Below are 15,092 nucleotides of genomic sequence, written 5' to 3'. Positions count from 1 at the left end.
GAACTGAATGATGATAAATAGAAAGTCCTGCTTTGGGTTAAAATTAATTCAATAATTCCATTTGCGCAGAATGGGGCAGGCTCTGGCTGCTGGTGCTTATAAACTGGCTGGCAAGGCTACTGGGAGCTGACAGCACGAGGAGGTGGCTGAAAAACTCATAGCCATCTGAAGGTCTCTGGATAGACCCCACCGGAATTGGTGATGTGTGAGAGAAGAGAAAAAACAAAAGGGCATATTGTTATTTTCCTAAATAGTTGATAAGTAGGGCCAATCTCTCTCCTTTCTAACCAAAGAAATTATGTTATTATCTGCTTATATTTCAGGCTTAAGATTTTCTTTTCCTTGGCCTAAAAAAAAGTAGAGCTGGGCCTAGGAGGAAGATTCATACTCTGTGTCACTTAAACAATTAAGGCCTTGGTTTTATCATGTCAGAATGAGACTGGGGCTGAGATAAGGTCCCTTCCATCTGTCAAATGGTAGGGCTCTGTCATTCTATTTGCAGAAACATCTAGCTTCTAGGAAGTTTCCAAAAAAGAAAAAAAAAAGTAATATTTTTAATGAAAGTAAGACTACCCTTAAAATCAAAATACTTTTTACCAGCGAATACAATTTTCATCATCCTTTCCCATCCTTCCTGGTATTCAATTAAGGGTCTGAGCCATGCTAGTGACTCCCTTTGGGAGCTTCAGTTTCCCCATCTATGAAGTGCAAACAGCAATGGTGGGAGTCTTCTTAGGTGACAATGAGCATAAAGTGCTTGGCAAAGCAACTGGCAGGCAATGAGCCCAAATCAATGGAAGGGGTAATGTTTATTATTAATTACTCCAAAAAGCTACCGCTGCATAAGGAAGAAGATGAGCTGGAAGCTCATGGTGAGGATTCCTTCTAACCTTACTCCTTTTAGACCTTGGGATCTGGCTGCCTCAACTGATTGTTTTAAATATAGTGTGAAAAACTCCCAAATGTTCTGGGTCCAACAGTTTAATTCCCCACTCTGAGAAAGGAACGGAATTTGAAAGAAGTCCCTGCTTTACTCCCTGCACCGCCCTGAGAGACATCTCTCTGAAGCTCGCTCTCCCAGGCTGGCAAGTAAAGCACCACCATTCCCAGGTGAGCCCACAGGGAATACAAAACAAAGCCCCATCACCAGCATAAACTTTTGCTAAACTTAATAGAAGGCCAAAAATCAACACTCTTTTGGAAGACATTTCATTCTGAAGCTATCTGAGAGCAAGAAAACAGGCTCCAGTTGGTGCTGTGACATGCATAGAGTGAGCCACATGCCTCTTGCTGGTTCAACCCATGAGAAGCCAGCTTTAGAAAGCCTTTCAGTTAGGCGCGGTGGCTCACACCTGTAATCCCAGCACCTAGGGAGGCTGAGGCGGGCGGATCACGAGGTCATGAGATCGAGACCATCCTGGCTAACATGGTGAAACCCCGTCTCTACTAAAAAAATACAAAAAATTAGCCGGGTGTGGTGGCGGGCGCCTGTAGTCTCAGCTACTCAGGAGACTGAGGCAGGAGAATGGCGTGAACCTGGGAGGCAGAGTATGAAGTGAGCCGAGATCGTGCCACTGCACTCCAGCCTGGGCGATAGAACGAGACTCTGTCGCAAAAAAAAAAAAAAAAGCCTTCTACGTGCCTCCCCAGCCCCTGGCTGGTCCCTCATGTATTCAACAACAAACATCCACGGAGGGCCTACTACGTGCCAGGCACTATTCTAGATTGTAAGGCTGCAGCAATGATGCACTCCACTGTGGAGAGACTGACGCTAATATAACAAATAAATAAATGGCTCACGTTTATTCATTCATTAATGGCTGGCGAGAGGTCTATGCAGCACTAGGAAACACAAGGACCCTTACTCTGTGCTCTAAGTGGACACATGGGTGCCAAGTTGCCTCAGTCACTCCCAGGGCATGAGAAAGCATTGGTGGGGGTTGCCAATGTCTCCGATGAGATATTGAGAAGGTTCTAGCAGGGACTTGACCTATTTCCACAGGGCCCTCAGATGACCTCTATCACCACAACCAAATGACTGGGGATGATTCCCCTTGCATTTGAATGTTCTGTAGCCTGGGAAGGAGTAACTTCACTAGAGCAGGACTTAAAAATAAACTAGTGTGATGGTTAATACTGAGCATCAACTAGATGGAAGGATGGGAAGTGTTGATCCTGGGTGTGTCTGTGAGGGTGTTGCCAAAGGAGATTAACATTTGAGTCAGTGAACTGGGAGACACAGACCCATCGTCAACCTGGGTGGGCACCATCTAATCAGCTGCCAGCATGGCTAGGATAAGAGCAGGCAGAGGAACGTGGAAGGACTAGACTTGCTGAGACTTCTGGCCTTCATCTTTCTCCCATGCTGGATGCTTCCTGCCCTCACACATCAGACTCCAAGTTCTTCAGTTTTTGGCTCTCGGACTTACACCAGTGGTTGGCTGCCAGGAGGCTCTCAGGCCTTTGGTCACACACTGAAGGCTGCACTGTTGGCTTCCCTGCTTTTGAGGTTTTGGGACTCGGACTAACTTCCTTGCTCCTCAGCTTACAGACAGCCTGTTATGGGATTTCACCTTATGATCGCATGAGTCAACACTCCTTAATAAACTCCCCTTGATATATACATCTACCCTATTAGTCCTGTCCCTCTAGAGAACCCTGACTAACACAGCAAGGTAAGTGACAAAGATTTCTGACCTGCCAACAACTTAAAGAGATACGCTGCAGAAAGAATCAGGTAGTATAGCAAGGGCTATACTGCCCACTTTGTCATTAAGTCCTATTGCAGAAAAGATGAATGACAAGATAAATGAGATTCAGTCCCTACCCTGGAGGAGCCAGTAGTCCAGTTAGGCAGCCACTTGTGTCAATCAGGAACATGGATGGAGTTGGAGGCCATTATCCTTAGCAAACTGACACAGGAGCAGAAAACCAAATACCGCGCATGCTCACTTGTAAGTGGGAGCTAAATGAGAACAAATGGACACAAAGAGGGGAACGACAGACACTGGGGCCTACTGGCGGGAGAAGAGCGGGAGGAGCGAGAGGATCAGAAAGAAGAATGATCAGGTACTGTGCTTAGTACCTGGGTGATGAAATAATCTGTACATCAAAACCCTGTGACATGAATTTAGCTATATAACAAACCTGCACATGTAGCCCCATACCTAAAAGTTAGACCTATTATGGGATTTCACCTTATGATCATGTGAGTCAACACTCCTTAATAAACTCCCCTTTATATATATATATGATAATCTAAATGTAATAAGTGTTACAATAGGAGAAGGTACAAGACACTACGGAAATGCCTGTGATAGAAGAAAAAAGAGGAACAGAATCACAGTTTAGGGCCAGGAGAGGGCCTAGAGAACATCTACACACTTCTCTGGCCTCCCGTCCCATCCCCATCCTTCCCACTCTGCCATTTTTTTTTCACAGGTGATGGGATGGAGCCTGCCCAAAGAAGGGGAAGGATTTGTTTTGTGACTAACCAGCCAGTCAGCCAAAGGCTTAGAGCCTCATCTCCCACTGTGTTAAAATCAATGTTTTAAGTCTGAACTGACCCTTGGCAAAACAAAAGTTTAAAAAAATAAATACAAAGGTTGAGAAATCAAACACATTCTGAATGGCAAAGCCACATTTCACCAAAAATGCCTCTGCTTATTTTAAAAAATATATGTAGCCTAAATGATTATGATGTATTTGGACAGAAAAGTTCTTTTTCAACTAAACTCATGACAACGATCTATCATTGGCATGATGTGTCTACAAACAGGACCTTCAGGTTGTCACCAGAACATGACGGATTCCCAAATGTGGAAGCTGTCTGAATAGAGGCCTGACTTTGAAGTTCCCTGCCTTCCACGCTTGCTCAGGCTGCTCTGCCAGAGATCTGCATGAGTCTCCTTCTCAATCCAGAGTCTTACATTATTAGTAGTAAGATAGCTATGCTAATAGGTGCCACTGATCCTGGCTCACTGATTCTAGAGTCAGAGATTATCTGAGATCATCTCCTGCCAAATGCCATGTTTTAGGGATGAGAACAAGAAAACCCCAAGAGGTCAAGGTTATACAATTTGGGTCAGAGCTAAGACCAGAATCTGTATTTTTTTAAATCTCTATTCCTATACACACACACACACACACACACACACACACACCCCTTTTGATTGCCCTCACTTAATTCTCCATTAGTTTTATCAGTGTTCACCAGGATCTCCTGGTGCATCCTCATGGCTCTCTTTCTGTAACGCCTGTGGTTCTCTAACTACAATGTCCCTGGGTTGTTCCGGCTCTGTAGGGCAGACTGCGGTTATGTAGCTTCTGTCCTGCATTTCCCAGAGTGTGTTTCCTACCAGGCTAGTCCTGCAGCTGCTCAGTGGGCAAAAGTACTTGAGAAACTCTGGACACTACCTCCCTGTGGAGATCCACTGTATACACTGGCTTTTTAAATATTCTGAAAAGTCCTGCAGAAAGGGACCTTCATCAAACTGGGGTCCCACAGAATACTTTTATGCCATTCATGGCTCGAGGTACACTTTAGGCAGTACCCTGTTATCTAATTGCAGGTGTGTGACCTCTGCAACATGGCTTACCAAAGGGCCGAAGGCTAGGCGGCTGATAATTTTATGCAATATGGAAATAAAACCCAATCCACTGAAAATCCTTTTTAAAAAGTTTTAAATTTGGGATTCTAGAATTCTTTTAATTCATGACTTAGGCAAGTAGTAAGGATTAATTTGGAACTCACCAGCTTTCACACAGTTTACTTGGCTATTTAGAAATAGTAATCTTTTAAATATTAATATCATGCTTTGTATTATAAAACTGTATGGTTAAAATTTGAAAACTGCTTTTCTACCAGAGGTATTGTCAAATTCAGTCCATCATGCTGTGACTCTGATGAAACTTGGCACTGAAGTATATCGAGGCCAATGAAAGCTTTTTTTTTTTTTTTTTTTTTTTTTAAGGAAAGAAATGTACCTGACTATTGCTTTAGAACTACATGGCTACTTATTCTGGTTTGTGGGGTATTGTTTTGTTTTGTAGCCTTTAAGGGGTGGGGACAGGAGAAGATTTCAAATGGAATTGGACAGCTCCAAGGCTGTAACCCTTGGCTTTGAGGCTACCTGAGTTACTTCGGGCTGTCCTTTCCAGAACCCTGTTGCAGTCTGAGAAGTCTCTGGAGCTGATCCCCACAGCTAATCACAAACCCAGAGCATCAAAGCAGTGGAGGCCAAGGCAGGCCCTCTGGGTTTTCCGGGGCACCCCTCTAGGTTTCAAAGGTTTCCTTGTTCTGTGTTTCTTATCTAGCAGGGCCCCACGGCATATGCCAAGCTGTAACAGGGCTTGACTTCTGCCATGGACAGAGCCCAGAGCCTTTCTGTTCACCTTACCTGTAGCTCCTCTTCGGCTGCGTTCTTGCAGCAACATCAACAAACATGGACTAAAATGCCCACGGAGTGCCGGGACTGAAGGTCAAGGTAGTGTGGTTCCTGCCTTCAAGGAAGGGATTGTCCAGAAGTGGTTACTGGACTCTGCAACCCCTGGCTCTCCAGAATTTTGAAGCAAGCACACGGTCTACGGTCTACGCTAGAGCTTCACTCCATCCCCAGCCCCCAGAAGTCCTTGTCCCTGGCTGTGTCTTGGCTTGCTTTCTCACCATAGAGTCCCACATTTTCACCTAGTAAATCTCTTCGTTTAAGGCATAAACTACTTATGTTAACCCTAGCAGTGTTCATGCTAGATCCACTTTCATGCCATATACGTGGGAATGAATCATCTTTAATAATAAAATAATTTACATATTGTTCCCCAAGGCTGACAATTGCTGTCATCTTCAACTGTGAGATACAGGGTGATACGAAATTATTTCCTTGCCAGAGGCCGAAAGTCATAACAAAAATCAGATTTAACAACTTCTCTGCCCCTCCTCCCTGTTGGTGGGGGTATGGTATTTAGCATAAGGTCAAAAAGACCTGAGTTCAAACCCTGCTTCTGCTATTTAGCTGTGTGACCTTGGCCACATTACTAAACCTTTCTGAGCCTGTGTTCTCATCTGGAAAAGAAGAGCAATATAGTCTGCCTTATCCTTAAAGGATATGTTCCAAGACCCCCAGTGGGTGTCTGAACCTTGGACAATACTGAACCCCATATATACTATTTTTTTTTTCATACATACATACCTGTGATAAAGTTTAATTTGTAAAGTAGGCACAGTAAGAGATTAACAGTAGAACAATTATAACAATGTAATAAAAATTATATGGATATGGTCTCTTTCTCTCTCTTAAAATGTCCCGTATCCACCTAGTTTCAGACCATGGTTGACTATGGGTAACTGAAACCCCAGAAAGAAAAACCACGGATAAGAGGGGACCACTGTACTGTCTCTCTCAAAGAATAGTTATGAATATTACATGACAGAACCAGTATTAAGTACCTAGGAAAAAAACAAAAGCAACATTGAAACCTCAACCTTTTATTGTGGCTACTCTGGGCCAGGCACTGTTCTGAGTACATAATCTTTTTTGATTCCTTTAATCCTCAGGGAAATAATATTATCCCCATTTTACAAAGGATAAACTGAGGTAAAGGCGAGGTAACTTGCCCAAAGTCACAAGGTGTTAAGCGCCAGAACTAGGACATGTGCCCAGGCAGCCTGACTCAGAGGCTTCAGAAGTTCAAAGTTGTGTTTTTTTTGTTTTTTTGTTTTTCCCAATCCCCTTAACCCAAAGAGCTGCTTTCACCTAGGATTAGCTACTCATGCCTGCACATATTGTGCTGTTAAACTGCACATGAATGTTTAGGTTTTTCTTATTGTTACAACTTTGGGTAAGTTATACAACCGGTCTGTCCTCAGTCTCTACACCAGCAAAATGGGGATACGAACGGTTCTTTCATGAGATGATTGCTAGAAACAAATAAGATAATCAAAAGGCTGAGAAGAGTGCTTGACACATAGGACAGGCTCCACTTAGGAAGCGCTTTTAACATCCAAAGTAATGAACAACGCAATATATTAGGAAAATTCTTGGTCTTCTGTGGCTTGGTAAGGCACACAAGATTTTGTGGCTGGCTGAATCAAGTACTTTCAAATGGCTATCCTTGTTCTCTAGCAAACATACTGCATTTAAAAATAGACTGCTCATTCAATCAATAAAAAGAAAAACAGGTTCACAGGATTCTGGTTAGTAAGAAATGAGACTGGATATGGATATACTGAAATGAGGCCTAGATAAAATCAGACTGAAAGCAAGAATCTTAATAATAATAATACAATCAGAGCAGTCTTCCTGGAGGTTTTTAGGTTATGAATTATATTTCACCCACTGGATAAATGTTACAGTTAATGGGCAAAGAATTTGTGAAAAATCTATGGCCTGGTTAAAAAAAAAAAATCTTTGGGTGATACAGGTTAAAGCAATTTTATCCCCAACACTGTTGAATACCAGGAACTTTATATGTAAAAAAGCACAGCTTTCGTGAGCATGTTGGACATAAAACAAAACACCACATTAAAGGAAAGGCTGGAGCGCAGACAGGCCAAATGAACTCATGTGAGCCCTTCTGCAATCATTGTTACGGCTTTGCATTACTCATCTTGCACCACACTTAAATGTACAATAACAAGCAAAAAGTGTGCAACACGTATTACTCTAGCTGCTTTTACTTGTTCCATAGAGATATGCGAAACAATTTCACTGCTCAGATTGAGGGAAAGAGGAGCTCATCTTATTTCAAGCCTGTAGCTGCTACCACAGCCTCAGCACCACGTTCTAATCATAGACTTCATCATGTAAATCTCTAGCAGATGATACCACTGGAAAACAGAAACTGCCATGGATCCAGAAATGCTTCCAAATTTCTCCTCTAAAGTTCTTATCTGTGAACCCAGAGGCTGATGCTGTCTTATTCAATGGGTGAGGCCCACTGGAAAACCCACATTATTTGGGAGACTTTATGAAGAACTTTCCACCATTCCTTGACTATATAAATGGCCTTTATCCTGTATTTCATGATACATGAAAATGCTAAATAATTCACAACTACTCCAACTTACTTCTGAGTGTCTAAATCTATTCTGAAAAGGGTATGCATCACACACCTACCTGTGTAGCTTATTAACTACCAATAAGAACTCACACAAATTGTAGGGGGTATGAAAGAATAGACTTCTGGAACTGTCCAGAAAAGAAGAGAAGGTACATTTTTCCTGGTTTTAAGATGAAAGCTCTTGTGTATGTTAGAACATTACAGGAGTCGTTTAAATTCTCTTAGGGATACCTTTGGGGCATCACCCCTGGTTCCTGGCGAGTCTTTTTTCTCCCTGTGATGTTAAGAGGAAGTCCCTAAGACTGGCTTTGCTATTAAAATACAGACATCTGCTGCTCTCCTGATTTTTGTTCTTTTTAAACGAGAGTACTCCCCAGAAACTCTTGGATATTTTGAGAACTAAGATCTGGGAGATGGGGACGGAATCTTTGTCTCCCTAACGCATTCATCAGTTCCCTCCCTAGAGCCCCCCTATGCCCTCAGCACACACCAGCAGCCCACTCCTCTAAAGACGCCAGGGCTGGAAAGATTCATGTTGCAATACCCTCCTGACATTCCTCATTTTAATTCGCTCACTTTTTTTTTTTTTTTTTTTTAAACAAAATGTAATTACTTGACTGTCAGCCTGGGCTGCACTCTGGGGCTTTTACTCCTTTCAACACAGCTGCGCTCCCGGCTTTGATGCTGCTGTCCACGCAGCTTGTCCCAGCCACAGCCTGGCTCTCGGTAATGTAACATTCAAGTGCATATTTATTTTTAAACTGACCTCTCCTAGACTGCACAGTATAAAGGAGATCCTGCCAAAAAATATGCTACTTTCTATTTATAAGATGAAACACATGCCTCCCAAAGTCGGAGGGGGATAGAGTATAATAATTCATAACGAAAAAACGATTGGCCAGATCCACTCGTCCTCACATGTCTGATACTTGTCTGTGTCAAGCCACTTAGTTTCAAGGAGAAAGGGAGGAAAACTAAAATCAAAAAACCTTGTAAACGTTTCAGCTGTTCACCGTCAAAAAACAAAAAAAGTCAATAACCAGATTTCCAGGTTGGCGCCCCACTAACAATGTCCTCCATTAAGAAAGAGGAGGGCACCGGGCAGGCGATGCCACGACAGAGCTGTGCGATGCACCCATGTGCGGCCCTGGTACCAATCCACGACGCGAGGGGCGCGGTAGCCAAGTGCGGCTTGTTCTCAGATGGAAAAATGCTATACGCGCCCAGAATGGCTCTGTCAATAGCTCGGAGGGTGCAATGTGGCCGCGCAGCCCCACCCTGAAAAGTGGTGGGCACAAATGGTGGAGCTCTGAGTCCCGGTCATGCCGCCCGCCCCACTCCTGGCTTGCTTTATGTCCCCTTCGGTCCATTGGACACCAGATGTGAAAGCGATGCCCTCGGTATCCCGGCTCCCTGCTGGTTTCCCAGCCTAACACCAGCGCACGCCGGAAGCGGCCACGGCGCGGGCGGGACAGACTCACAGAAAGGTAGAGAGGAAGGAACCCTGGATTGCCCCGACTCACCAGCCGCCGCTGAGAATCCCAGCCGCTGCCCCGGGCCTCCCGCGGGCGCACGCAGCCCCGGCCGGCGTGCGCAGATCCAGCCAAGTCGGCCGGCGCGGTGTCTGCTCACCGCATTATCCGCTCCGAGACAGCGTGAAGGCGCCCCAGGCCGGTGGCCGGGTCTCCGGGCTAACCCCGCGCTGCGGCCCCTCGGCCGCGAGAGAAGGTGCGCGCAACTGAGAGCTGGGCGGCCGGACGCGAGGACTGAACCTGCGGAGGGCGGGGCGGCGCGGGGCGGGGCCGGCGGCACGGGGACGGACTGGGGCGGGGCGGAGGGCGCGGGCCCCGGGGCCGACCCTCCCGGCCGCTGTACCTGTGCCCTGGCCCGGGGCCAACCGGCAGCCGGGCGCGCGCGCAGGGGGGGGTCACCGTTGGACCCTCGGAGGACAACGGGCGCCCATTGTTACCTCTCCAGCGCTACCCCCCAGTAGGCGACTTCCCTCGGAGAAGATACCGCTTTCGACTCCCTAAGCACAAAGAAAGGTCGCCGGACGCTCGTTTTAAAGAGGGACCCGGAGGTGCTGCCGCCCGGGTGCACGGGGACAATAGGACTCCGCCCGCACCCCGGACTCCCGCACTAAACCTCGTGCGCCCACCTCTCCGGATCCCAACAGGCCGACCTAGCTGTGCGAAGTTCTGGCGTGGCGGGCGGTGACCGGCAGGGAAGCGAGGCCACCTGAGCGCGCCTCCCCGGTCAGGCCGCAGCTCCCCAGGTCCCTCGCAGCCCGTGCTCTGGTGGGCGCGGAGGGGGAGGGTCGCGTTCTGTCAGTTTCCAGCTCGCTCCCCTTGGAGCTGCAGCCAAAACCCGGAGAGTGGACTTCGCGCCCTGGAGATGCCGGAGCTCGGGGCTGAGCAACTGGACAAGCGACGAACAGCAGACGCTACAGGTTCTCCTGTCCAGAGGGAGGCGTTTCCTCTCCCTCAGGGTCTTTCAAAAGGATTTGCCTAAAGCTGAAGCAAGCTGGTGGCGGCTGCCCCAGACGCGCGACGAGGCGCAAGTGGCGCAGCTGCCGGCCCGGGAGCGTAAAATTCCGCCCGTGGTGGCACCTGCGCCCGCCGGTCAGCCGGCCACAGCCAGCGCCGCCGCCTGGCGCACCCCTCCCCTCCGCCGGGGCACGAGCGTGAACCGGGTTAATGAATGCTAATTTTCTTAATCGGCCTCCGTCTCTTCCTCCTCCGCGAGTCATCGGCCTGGGGAAGGAGTAGGCGACAGGAAAGGGCGGTTTTTTCCGGCTGGGAGGTCCCAGCCTGCACGATTAGCCTGGGGAGGGGGCTGGGACCCTGGGGAGTCGGATGCTCGGGGCCTGGTCTGTGCCCTGAGACTCAGGTTGGATGGAAATCCTGGCACAACGCGGAGAACCTTCCGAGCACGTTGGCTTTGCCGAGAGGTATCTAGCTTCAGTTATCACCGCGGTCCTCTAGGTCTGTCTGAAACCCTAGAGGGTGCACCTTAAGCCGATGTTGTAAACCCAGGCTGACTTTAAGGTGAAGTGAAAAGGAAACGGACACAATCTGGAAAGCAAAATACTTGGGTGGGGTGTTAAAAGCCTCAAAGAAAAATAATAGTTGGCAGGTCAAATGGCCATGAGGTTGGAAGTCAAATACGAAACTCGGCTGAAGTGATGTTAGAAGTTTGACAAGCCAAACAGTCCGTGAAGATAAGAGACCCAGCATTGTTTCCCTTCTTCAAAAGACAACTCGTCCAAAGTTTCCTTTGGCAGATACCTGGATTCTTCTCCAGATTCCTGAGCATTTTACTTGGGTTTCATATTTCAAAATATATGTTCCATTTGTCACTAATGTATGTATTTTATATATTAATTTATTGAAAAATATTAAATGTTCCTGGCCTACTTAGAAAAAGGTATTTTTATAAATATTTATGCATAGTTTTCATTACATATGGTATTTAATAAGTCCAAATAATATGAGTGTATATATATATGTATAAAATACCACATGAAAAATTCCATTTGAACACATAAAGACATTCCTGACACACATGTCTTGTATGTAATTTTTTTTATGTGGTCTATTGTTAGCTGCTGTTAAAAGTACTTTATTTCTACATGGCCAAATAAGTTCTTTTACAATTTCTGCAAATATAGAGTGGCAGGTTGTCTGAAGTGGCAGTTTTGTTCTAAAACCTATTTTTACTTTTCTACATTATCCCTTGCCTTTTAGAGGCTTTCTCTCCCTCTGCCGTTTTTAAATGAGACTTCACTGCTGGACTCTGAACAGTTATCCAGGACCTGCTCATTCAAGGGCCTGGTGGTTTGATTTATCTTGGTTCCGTTGATGCCTCCCCTCCCCACCATTCCCCTCCCCTGCTCACCCTCCCCTCCCCTCCTCACCCTCCCCTCCTCTCCCCTTCCACCCCTGCCTCCCCTCTGTTCCCCTACCCTCCCCTTCCTTCCTTTTCCTTTTTTTTTTTTTTCTCCCAGGGTCTCAAACTCCTGGCCTTAAGTGATCCTTCTGCCTCAGCCTCCGAAAGTGCTGGGATTACAAGCATGAGCCACCACACCCTATGCCTTATCTTATTTCTTTGTATTGAACATTTTTAGTGAGTAAATGATGCCCTCATAGAGTGAATTATTATTCTAAATGAATGCATTTCCCGTGCTAACTATAATAGCTTGTAGAGTTGATGGATTTAGGTTTCAATATGTTATGGGACTCTACTACTGGAAGAGAGGAAAAACTTCGCTTCAGAAAGATTTTAGGGGTTTTGAGATTCTGCTGTGAATTTTGGAAAGGTTTAGCCTTAAACATTTGGTGGTAACCTTAGAAGCCTAGTTGGGACTGCTATCTGTAGAACACCTGTGAGGCCCAACAGTAGACTGTTTTTCTATTAGTCCCTACTTGGGAGAAGCCAAGTAGTAGTGGCGGTGCCCTTGCTGTCCAGAAACCTGTGATCTACCTAAGTGCAGAGAGCACCTTGCCAGTGTACACAAGCAAATGCTGACCACATTCTAGTCTCTTGCTACCATGTACGGTCCCAGGACCAGCAGCACCAAGCCTCACTCCAGGGCTACCGAATTGGAATCTTCAGTGTAATGAAATGTAGATAGTTTGCATGCAGATTTAATGTTTGAGAAGCACCTTCCGTGAATGCTTGGTGGTTCTCCACCTTTTAAAGCTACAAACTCATTTGAAAATCTCATGGGATTTATGAACAGCCTTGGAAAAACATATTGAATGATACACTAAATTTTTCATAGGCAGTTTCAGCGTTCCTGTAAATAATCTATCGGTGCCAGGGGAAGTCCTAGGTTAAGACGCCCTAGTCACAAAGAAGTCACAAAGAAGATTGACTCAGCGTCAGCTGGAGGAGTTAAGGGAGGATTCTCACAGGGGGCAGAGCTTAAATTAAACTTGGGGGAATTTGATAGGAAGAGGAGTAAAGAAGAGTATTTCAAGCTGTTGAAATGCAAAGGTAAATGGTCCTGAGAGGGAAAACAGAATGTCCATTTTTGTATGTGTTCATGTGAAACTTAATGAGGAGATTGTTTGATAGCAGGCTTTCCTTGCAATTCCCTATCATCACTTGAACATCCAGAAAATGAAGCCAGACTGCGGACTCAGTAGTCATTCCACTTTGGGTGTGCAAGAGCCCTATGACGTGGGGGTTTCACGTAAGATTTCATTTCCTACTATTTTGCTCACCTCTCACTCTGCTCCAGTCCCACTGGCCTTCAGGCTGTTCCAGGCACTCCCGACAACAGAGCCTGGCCCACTCTGTCTGCGTGGGGCAGTTCTTCCGCAAATCAGCAGAAGGCTCATTAAGGTCTTTATTCAAATAAGACTTCAAGGGAGAGGCTTTCTTTCTAAAATAGCAGTCCCTCCCACATTCCCTTTCCCTAAATACAACAGGAAGAACAATTTCTTCACTACTTGCCATTATATTTATTTATAAATTCATTTATGGCCTGTTTCCTTAAATGTACGAACTTTATTTGCTGCTGTATCTCCTGTGCCTAGAATAGGGCCTGGCATACAGTAGGTACTCAATAAATGTTTATTGAATAAATGATCTTTTAACTACCACCAGTAATGAGTGTAAAAGCCATGTTTACAAACTCTGTAGCTACAGAAATCATACTATATGAAACATTCTTGGAATATACCACATGTTTGCTGAGACTGAATTTTCAACCACTTCTCTTTAGTCTAATGAAACAAGAAATACTAAACACATGGAACATTTTAAGTTTGAAAATTCAAACATTTTAAAGTAAGGCTTACAAAAAATGTCTGTATAGTCCATGTATAATGCATAACTATTTTTCTTCTGGCAAAGCTGAAACACACGCATGTGTGCTCAGCTGGGGTTTTCCTCCAAAATGCCACATCCAGACTGAATTCATGTGTGTATGGTCTCGATTATCGCCCTAAGTTAGATTTAAGGAAAATGTAGGAGAAGCTGGAAGGTTAGAACGTTTTGAATGAGAATTTCCTTAAAACTTGAGTATTCCCCTCCTTGCTACCCAATTAAAATTTCACCAGTCCTGGAAATATGTCAACCTGTGCTAATGAACTTGATTGACTAATTGCCAAGGCTAAGGAATTTTCTAACCAGTGATTTCCTTGTAAAGAAAGAAATTGAGGTCACATCTTGGTTGGGAGATTTCAGCTTTGCCTAATCAAATGCAGCAGGAAATGGTATACTATGAGATATACTACGAGAGGCTATGTTTGCATGGGGACTACGGGCCTAGGATACAGTTCTAAGCAGGTTACACAGTCACTCACCATAACCACCAAATACGTTTTTGGCATTTGTATTAGCTCTTGAACTTGGGCCAGCACCAATTTAATTTGTGCATAAGACCTTCAAATATAGATGCATACTTGATCCTGTTAGTGCAAACCAGTGACTCATAAAGAGCATTACTGTATATTTATAGAGCCTTCTATACTTCCAAAAACACTTTTTCATCTTCATTTTAGGTGGTTTTGTTCTTGCTGGGTAGGTAAGGCATTTATGGTTGATTTACACATTTCTTCTTTCCAGAAGGGATTTGAGGCAACGTAGAAGGCTTTTGTATAGAATGAGTCATTCCTTTTTTCCCAGCTTTACTGAGGTATAATTGCTCGAGTCATGCCTATTGTACTCTTTGTTATGTGCTCTTTCCCCACATACCTGTATGTCTCCCTCCTTAGCTTTCTTCCCGTGTCTACTTAAATCTGAGCTCCTAGAGGACTGCCTTCCAAGACATCCTAGATAAAGTATCACCCATGGCCTTCTTTATCCCAGTACCCGCTTTATTCTTCTTCATAGCACTAAACACCTGACATGTTGATTGTCTATTTATTTGTTTATTGCCTCCCCGCTCCCCATACCACTAGAATATAAACTCCATGAGGGGTAGAAATATTGCCTATTTTATTCATGGCTGTATCCCAACCCCCTGATCAGTGCTTGGCACACAGTAGGGATTTAATAAATATTTGTTGAATGAATAAATGAAT

The 15,092-nt window shown here is 45.1% G+C and overlaps 1 protein-coding gene across 3 annotated transcripts in view; it reads right to left on the bottom strand.

The window, feature by feature from the left end:
- CDC42EP3 (CDC42 effector protein 3) overlaps positions 1–11,476 on the bottom strand; it is a 30,997-nt gene extending 19,521 nt beyond the window's left edge. Inside the window, exon 1 of one of the 3 annotated variants that reach the window (XM_033176003.1) lies at positions 9,582–11,476. The gene's annotated coding sequence lies outside the window, so the exon portion shown is untranslated. The remainder of the gene's footprint in view (positions 1–9,581) is intronic. The other 2 variants (XM_033176004.1, XM_033176005.1) reach the window with 2 other exon arrangements.
- Positions 11,477–15,092: the final 3,616 nt, after the last annotated feature.

The sequence above is a fragment of the Trachypithecus francoisi genome, unplaced genomic scaffold (assembly GCF_009764315.1).
Source record: "Trachypithecus francoisi isolate TF-2019V2 unplaced genomic scaffold, Tfra_2.0 Lachesis_group17, whole genome shotgun sequence".
Taxonomy (NCBI): domain Eukaryota; kingdom Metazoa; phylum Chordata; class Mammalia; order Primates; family Cercopithecidae; genus Trachypithecus; species Trachypithecus francoisi.
Note: the sequence above shows the minus strand (reverse complement) of the source record. Positions and strands in the feature narration are given on the sequence as shown.